Raw genomic sequence first — 8,226 nt, 5'->3', positions numbered from 1 at the left:
CCAGACATCAGAAGTGCACGGAACTTATAGAGTAATACATCCACATTAATAACTTCGCCACACCAGTACGCGCACAGCTGGCTGCCTGTGATCTATGCCAGCGAGTAAAATATTGCACAACAACTCAACCAGGGTAAATGCAAAGTATATTACCGACCAAGGTAGGAGAGTTACTGGCGGTTGACAGTTCTGGCCCAGTGCCCACAGGACGTGGCGGTATGAAGTATATATTTGCTGCTGTTGACCTCTTTTCAAAATTTATTAAACTTTATCCGATACGGAAAGCTAACAGCAAGGCGAAGGATTTCTTTAAAAACGTAATCAAACCAGAAAGGCTATTATCTGACAAGGAATCACAGTTTAGATCAAACGTCCGGAACAAATTTATGAACGACCAGGGTATAAAACACATTAAAATATCCGTGTACCTTCCGGTGAGTAACCCTTACGAGCGGTATGTGCGAGAAGTTGGACGAGTGTGTCGGACTTCAGCGAGTGATAAGACACTCAAAGTGGGTGGAATACGTACGTTCATTTGAGGACGTTCTAAACAGCGTGAAAGGTAGCGCAACTGGATATTCGCCCTTGGAGGTGATGGCGTGAGTCAAACCGAAATTTCTGTTAATGGTAACTGTGGAGTCCCCGCAGCGCCAAGCTGAGTCGGCCACTGAGAGGGAGCAGGCGGTAAAATCCCGTATGGAGAAGTTCGCAGCGGAAAGGAAGTAACAGCATGATGGGCGGTAAAAACCAATTAAATACAAAATAGGAGACAAAGGTCCTAGTACGTACGAAAGAAAAGTCCAGCGAAGTGGATGCAGAAATAAGAAAGCTGTTTGAGCTATACTATGGGCCATTTGTAGTGCCAGAATGTCCGCACCGACTCAAATACCCTGTTTCAGAGAAACTTCTAGGATTAAGAAATGTGACAGAATTGAAACTGTACATTGAGAAAGGGAAATTAGGTTAAGAAATAATTGTATCTGTGTTTAGATTATAAGATCATTTGAAGGGGTAATTTGCAGTGTTTTATTTCAGGATTTATTAAAGCTTGTTTGTTGTTTCGTCACATAAGTATTTTTTTTTTTCTGGCACAAGGTCTGTGAAATTATAAAGAGATAGTTTATGGTTCAAAGGGCTCTAAGCACTATGCGACTTAACTTCTGAGGTCATCAGCCGCCTAGAACTTAGAACTAATTAAACCTAACTAACCTAAGGACATCACACACATCCATGCCCGAGGCAGGATTCGAACCTGTAACCGTAGAGGTCGCTCGGTTCCAGACTGTAGCGCCTAGAACCGAACGGCCACTCCGGCCGGCGAGATAGTTTAGACACGCACATTTGGGTCTGAGGAGGTCGGAGAACTCGATTATTTGGTGAACGGTGTCAAGTCAAAATCAGTGCACAGTATGCATGTTAATTAGGTTTTTGGGGGTATATAAGTGATTTACTTTTTGTGTATGTATCTGTTAGACTTAAGTTTCTGGATTGCTTAATGTTTGTTGTAATTTCCAAATTATAAGTTATGGTCACGGCAGTTTAGGTGCATGGAGATCGGAGAAATATGGAAAACGAAAATTAATCATGCTTATTTGAGAATATTTTGGGGAATAATTTATTGTTGTGTAGAGTAACGATTTCCGTACGCAGCTTCACTGCACGGAATTAAACGAGGGGTGAGATTTGTTCATATTTGTTGTTCGTTTTGAGTCCAAGTGAGTTATTTAAATTGAAAGAAAACATTAATTTGTCGATAAAATCGATTGGGAATCTGTCACGAAATGCGTGTCTCTAGTGGTACTAGAAAAACGAGTCAGAATCACTGAACAATTTACGAGCATCTTCAAACGCTGTAAATCAGTTGTTTACTGTAAAGTTTAGATCTGTTTGTATCGATTCCACTGGGAGAAGTTATCAGTGCAGATCCCGAATGGTTTCGGAAACTGTTTGCTTTCTGGTATCTACACCTGATTCGGATTTGTTTGCGCAAAACAATGGCGATGGAATGCAGAGCCATAAAGAGTTTCGGCGCGGTACTCGGCTCCAAATCTGGAGACCGCCGCTGGTGACTTCGTTGTGACGGAAAAGTTCTGTGAAGTGAGCGCAGTGGCGCTGATATTTCTGCGGCATTTCAGGAGACAATCGATTTTGATAAATGTATAGTTTTATTTGGCTTTTAATCACAGTTCATAATATACACTCCTGGAAATGGAAAAAAGAACACATTGACACCGGTATGTCAGACCCACCATACTTGCTCCGGACACTGCGAGAGGGCTGTACAAGCAATGATCACACGCACGGCACAGCGGACACGCCAGGAACCGCGGTGTTGGCCGTCGAATGGCGCTAGCTGCGCAGTATTTGTGCACCGCCGCCGTCAGTCTCAGCCAGTTTGCCGTGGCATACGGAGCTCCATCGCAGTCTTTAACACTGGTAGCATGCCGCGACAGCGTGGACGTGAACCGTATGTGCAGTTGACGGACTTTGAGCGAGGGCGTATAGTAGGCATGCGGGAGGCCGGGTGGACGTACCGCCGAATTGCTCAACACGTGGGGCGTGAGGTCTCCACAGTACATCGATGTTGTCGCCAGTGGTCGGCGGAAGGTACACGTGCCCGTCGACCTGGGACCGGACCGCAGCGACGCACGGATGCACGCCAAGACCGTAGGATCCTACGCAGTGCCGTAGGGGACCGCACCGCCACTTCCCAGCAAATTAGGGACACTGTTGCTCCTGGGGTATCGGCGAGGACCATTCGCAACCGTCTCCATGAAGCTGGGCTACGGTCCCGCACACCGTTAGGCCGTCTTCCGCTCACGCCCCAACATCGTGCAGCCCGCCTCCAGTGGTGTCGCGACAGGCGTGAATGGAGGGACGAATGGAGACGTGTCGTCTTCAGCGATGAGAGTCGCTTCTGCCTTGGTGCCAATGATGGTCGTATGCGTGTTTGGCGCCGTGCAGGTGAGCGCCACAATCAGGACTGCATACGACCGAGGCACACAGGGCCAACACCCGGCATCATGGTGTGGGGAGCGATCTCCTACACTGGCCGTACACCACTGGTGATCGTCGAGGGGACACTGAATAGTGCACGGTACATCCAAACCGTCATCGAATCCATCGTTCTACCATTCCTAGATCGGCAAGGGAACTTGCTGTTCCAACAGGACAATGCACGTCCGCATGTATCCCGTGCCACCCAACGTGCTCTAGAAGGTGTAAGTCAACTACCCTGGCCAGCAAGATCTCCGGATCTGTCCCCCATTGAGCATGTTTGGGACTGGATGAAGCGTCGTCTCACGCGGTCTGCACGTCCAGCACGAACGCTGGTCCAACTGAGGCGCCAGGTGGAAATGGCATGGCAAGCCGTTCCACAGGACTACATCCAGCATCTCTACGATCGTCTCCATGGGAGAATAGCAGCCTGCATTGCTGCGAAAGGTGGATATACACTGTAATAGTGCCGACATTGTGCATGCTCTGTTGCCTGTGTCTATGTGCCTGTGGTTCTGTCAGTGTGATCATGTGATGTATCTGACCCCAGGAATGTGTCAATAAAGTTTCCCCTTCCTGGGACAATGAATTCACGGTGTTCTTATTTCAATTTCCAGGAGTGTATGTTAGATATAAGTTTCTTTAAGTTTGAAGCGTACTGCATCAACACCACTACAAATAATTACACCGTTGACCTGGCGCTTAGGATATTTATGTTATTCTATTATGAATTTGTGATTTCTAAATTTTGGTGCTACTACATAACGTATATAGTTGTTCGGCTGGAGACACCAAAGTGGACAGTTCTGGTCTAGGCACCGAAGGGTACAGTTCAGATTGAGACACGAAAGCGGACTGTCGGTCTTCAGGTAGCTAGGAAGTGAAACGACTTAGAAAATTTCGCGTTGTGTGGTATCGAGGGACTTAGTCTCTGAGCGGTGAGTAGCCACGCGGCTGCTGTGAACTGGTGTGAACTCTAACTTTTCGCTTAGATAACGACATGGAGTATTGGACTTTTATTTCGCGATTAGACTGCGAATGATCGAACTGTGTCAAATGGATATGCGCTCGAGTGTAACAGTAACTCCAAAATACGACCACTTTCGCTATTAGCTTGCTTTCTGAATAAACATTATTCTAACCAAATCGCAACTGTGTGGCCTACTCATTTATGGGTCGTTAATTTAGCTCCGATATCATTATTACTTTTATTATATGTTATATTAACTCTGTATGTTTCATACAATTTCGCAAACTTGCCATCAGCCAGACAATTTAACCAAAGATTCACAAGTGTCTAATGTAGGGCGTGTAATGTGACAGGTGTTGTTCAACTCCTAGACGAGTTTGAGCCAGGAAATTTCGACGAAGAGGACCATGTGAGCCCGAACATCTTTTGATTGTTAGCTCGCAGTCTGCTGGCCAGCGGAAGTGTTTAAACTGACAAGTGTGTTCCTGGCGCAACTCTTCAGCAGTTCTGGACTTGTGGGGTGTCGCATTATCCTGCTGGAATTTTTCGTCCGTTGGAATGCACAATGGACATGAATGGGTGCAGTGACCAGACAGGTTGCTTATGTACGTGTCACCTGTTAGAGTCGTATCCAGACGTATCAGTTATCCCATATCACTCCAACTGCATATACCCCACACCATTACAAAGCTTCTACCAGCTTCAACAGTCCCCTGCTGACATTGAGGGGCCATGGGTTCAGGAGGTTGTCGCCATAACCGTACACATCCATCCGCTCGATACAATTTGAAACGAGACTCGTCCGACCAGGCAACACGTGTTCGCACGGACACTGTTGATGGCCCAGCATTGAAATCTGCAGAAAATTGCGGAAGCGTTGCACTTTTGGCACGTTGAACAATTCTCTTCAGTCGTCGTTGGTTCTGTTCTAGCAGGATCTTTTTCCGGCTGTAGCGATATCGGAGATTTTATGTTTTACCGGATTCCTGATATTCACGGTACACTCGTGAAATGGTCGTACCGAAAAAATCGTCACTTTATCGTTACCTCGGAGATGCTGCGTCCCATCGCGCGTTGCCGACTATAACACCATGTGCAAACTCACTTAAATCTTGATAACCTACCATTGTAGGAACAGCAAACGATCTAACCACTGCCCTAGACACTTGCCTTCTTATACTGGCGTTGCCGACCGCAGCGCCTTGTTTTTCCCGTTTACATTTCTCTGTTTTTGAATACGCAATGCCTATACCAGTTTCTTGGGCGCTTACGGTAATCGCTGGGTTTGCCGTGGAGTATAACCAACGTGATTCTATCCTTTGGAAAAATTCTGTTCTAGCTGCGACTATCCCTTCAAGACGTTTTGTTACAGATTTCTGGGAGTAGAGCAAGATGAAGTCACACGATCTAGTGACGGCGTATAGTCGTTATGTAGGGCAGATGGTGATCGACCCAGCTCGGCAATTAAGTGGTCCCTGTGTGAAGAACAGCGCATGGGGCTCTCTGGCTATTGCTATCCATTACCTTTCATGCACAAATTGATTTATAACTACAGTCCGTTCCAAAACAAAAACATAGATATGACATGCATATACACATGAATCTAATGATTGCTAAGTAAGTATATAAAATTCACAATCGTATTGCATCTTCAGTTAATTTTCAATTCTCTTGTTAGTTTGGTATTCCCTCTCTTGGCCAAAGTGACATGTCGGGATAATAGCAGCAGTGTCCTACTTTTCTTCCCCATTTCATCCTTCTTTTCCTTTTTCCCAGACACCCCTCGCCCTCCTACATTTGCTGCCGGAAGTGGAAGGAGCGTCCCTGGGGTTCCTTTATAAGAGTGTGTCGGCTACCTGTTGAACTACAGTGGCGCAAGTCGGAAGTCTCTAATTAAACATTAGCGGGTTGCGTCATTTCTATCATTTCATATGGTCCTTGGAACACGTCACAGAAACTTCAGCCTTTCCCTTGGGTAGATGGCGGGGTGGTAACTATCATCTATTGTCCGTTGTCCGACATGACATTTTGGTAAGTCTGCTTTTTTAATATGAGTACTTCTCTGTCGTTCCAAGGGTTTTGTTTCATCTTTTCGAAATGGGAGACAATAGTTATTAACCTTTTCGAGAAACTTTTTAGCGACGATACATCTTTTCATGGAGAAGTCTTATATTGCTCAAAGACTACATTTTCTGACTGATAACAAGCTCATATGGGGATGAGCCTGTATTCTCGTGGATTTTTTAATTATATGCTGCACCCACATGGTGGAATAAGGTATCCAAATCAATGTTCTATTGGCGTAGAACGTTTCCTCAGAAACGGCCGAAGATCTAAAGATAAGCCGAGACACGTGTTCGCTTATTCTGAACTCTCTTCCACTGAGCGCATTTTCAGCGAAATCCGATCGCGGCACATGCCGTATTCTTCTCTCGAGCTGCTGTGCCCAGAGCTCGCGGCGCGCGGTCACGCCGGCTGGCAGAAACACACGGCGAGATGAGGCGGGGCAGCGGCGGCCGAGGGGCGGTCGTTAAACGGAGGCCCATTACGGACAGGGAGGAAATTAAACACGGCTCGGGGCCGCCTTGATTGCTTCATCGCCGCCCCCGGCGCGCGCGTCGCTTTGTTTTTAATTTCGGCGTGTCGGCGACAGCGCACGGGCTCTCCAGCGGCAGTTATCGCTCCAGCTCCAGCGACCGGCCCCGGCCTCCAGGCTAGCGCAGGCCGGTATCGGCGTGCAGAGCGACCGTTAACGCTTCGGGCCTTTCCAGCTCTCGACGGGGATTTGCTGATATAACAGCGGCGATAACCGACGAGGCCAAACTTTAACACCTCCGCCAAGAGCCCTCCATCTGTGGCGCTCCCAGAGTAGTCATCGGTGGAGAGAGCTGCTTAGCAGAGTGTTTGCGAGGCTTGTCCAATTCACGCCAGAATTCTGTTTGCAAGCAAGCAGAATCTCGACGCAGTTGCATAGGAAAAACGAAAAGCTTATTAACATAAAAGTTATCGGGGTATAATACTGCGTCATATTGTAATGTAATCTTAACTGGGTAAAAACTACGTTTTGGCCACTGTGGCAATGGCATTTCTATGAGATTATTAGTATTTATTACAGCGCCATTAGACACGAGACTCTTCAAACAACCCAACTCTCATGTATAGAACAATATCAGACATATACAATAAAGGCCATTAAAATTGCTACACCACCAAGATGACGTGCTACAGAAGCGAAATTTAACCGACAGGAATGATTAGCCTTTCAGAGCATTCACACACGGTTGGTGTCGGTGGCGACACCTACAACGTGCTGAGATGAGGAAAGTTTCCAACCGATCTCTCATACACAAACAGCAATAGACCGGCGTTGCCTGCTGAAACGATGTTGTGTCGCCTCGTGTAAGGAGAAGGAACGCGTACCATCGCGTTTCCGACTTTGATAAAGGTCGGATTGTAGCCTATCGCGATTGCGGTTTATCGTATCGCGACATTGCTCCTCGCGGTCGTCGAGATTCAATGACTGCAAGCAGAATATGGAATCGGTGGGTTCAGGAGGGTTATACGGAACGCCGTGCTGAATCCCAACGGCCTCATATCACTAGCAGTCGAAATGACAGGCATCTTATCCGCATGGCTGTAACGGATCGTGCAGCCACGTCTCGATCCCTGAGTAACACATGGGGACGTTTGCAACCATCTGCACGAAAAGTTCGACGACGTTTGCAGCAGCATGGACTATCAGCTCTGAGACCATGCCTCCGGTTACCCTTGACGCAGCATCACAGACAGGAGCGCCTGCGATGGTGTACTCAACGACGAACCTGGGTGCACGAATGGCAAAACGTTATTTTTTCGGATGAATCCAGGTTCTGTTTACAGCATCATGATGGTCGCATCCGTGTTTGGCGACATCGTGGTGAACGCACATTGGAAGCGTGTATTCGTCATCGCCATACTGGCGTATCACCCGGAGTGATGGTATAGAGTGCCATTGGTTACACGTCTCGGTCACATCTTGTTCGCATTGACGGCACTTTGAACAGTGGACGTTACATTTCAGATGTGTTACGACCCGTGGCTATACCCTTCATTCGATCCCTGTGAAACCTTACATTTCCGCAGGATAATGCACGACCGCATGTTGCAGGTCTTGTACGGGCGTTTCTGGATACAGAAAATGTTCGACTGCTGCACATTTTCCAGATCTCTCACCAACTGAAAACGTCTGTTCAATGGTGGCCGATTAACTGGCTCGTCAC

Source organism: Schistocerca cancellata, chromosome 2 (genome assembly GCF_023864275.1).
Source record: "Schistocerca cancellata isolate TAMUIC-IGC-003103 chromosome 2, iqSchCanc2.1, whole genome shotgun sequence".
In the NCBI taxonomy this organism is placed as follows: Eukaryota; Metazoa; Arthropoda; class Insecta; order Orthoptera; family Acrididae; genus Schistocerca; species Schistocerca cancellata.
The sequence above is the reverse complement of the archived record's forward strand: the minus strand, read 5'-3'. Positions refer to the sequence as shown.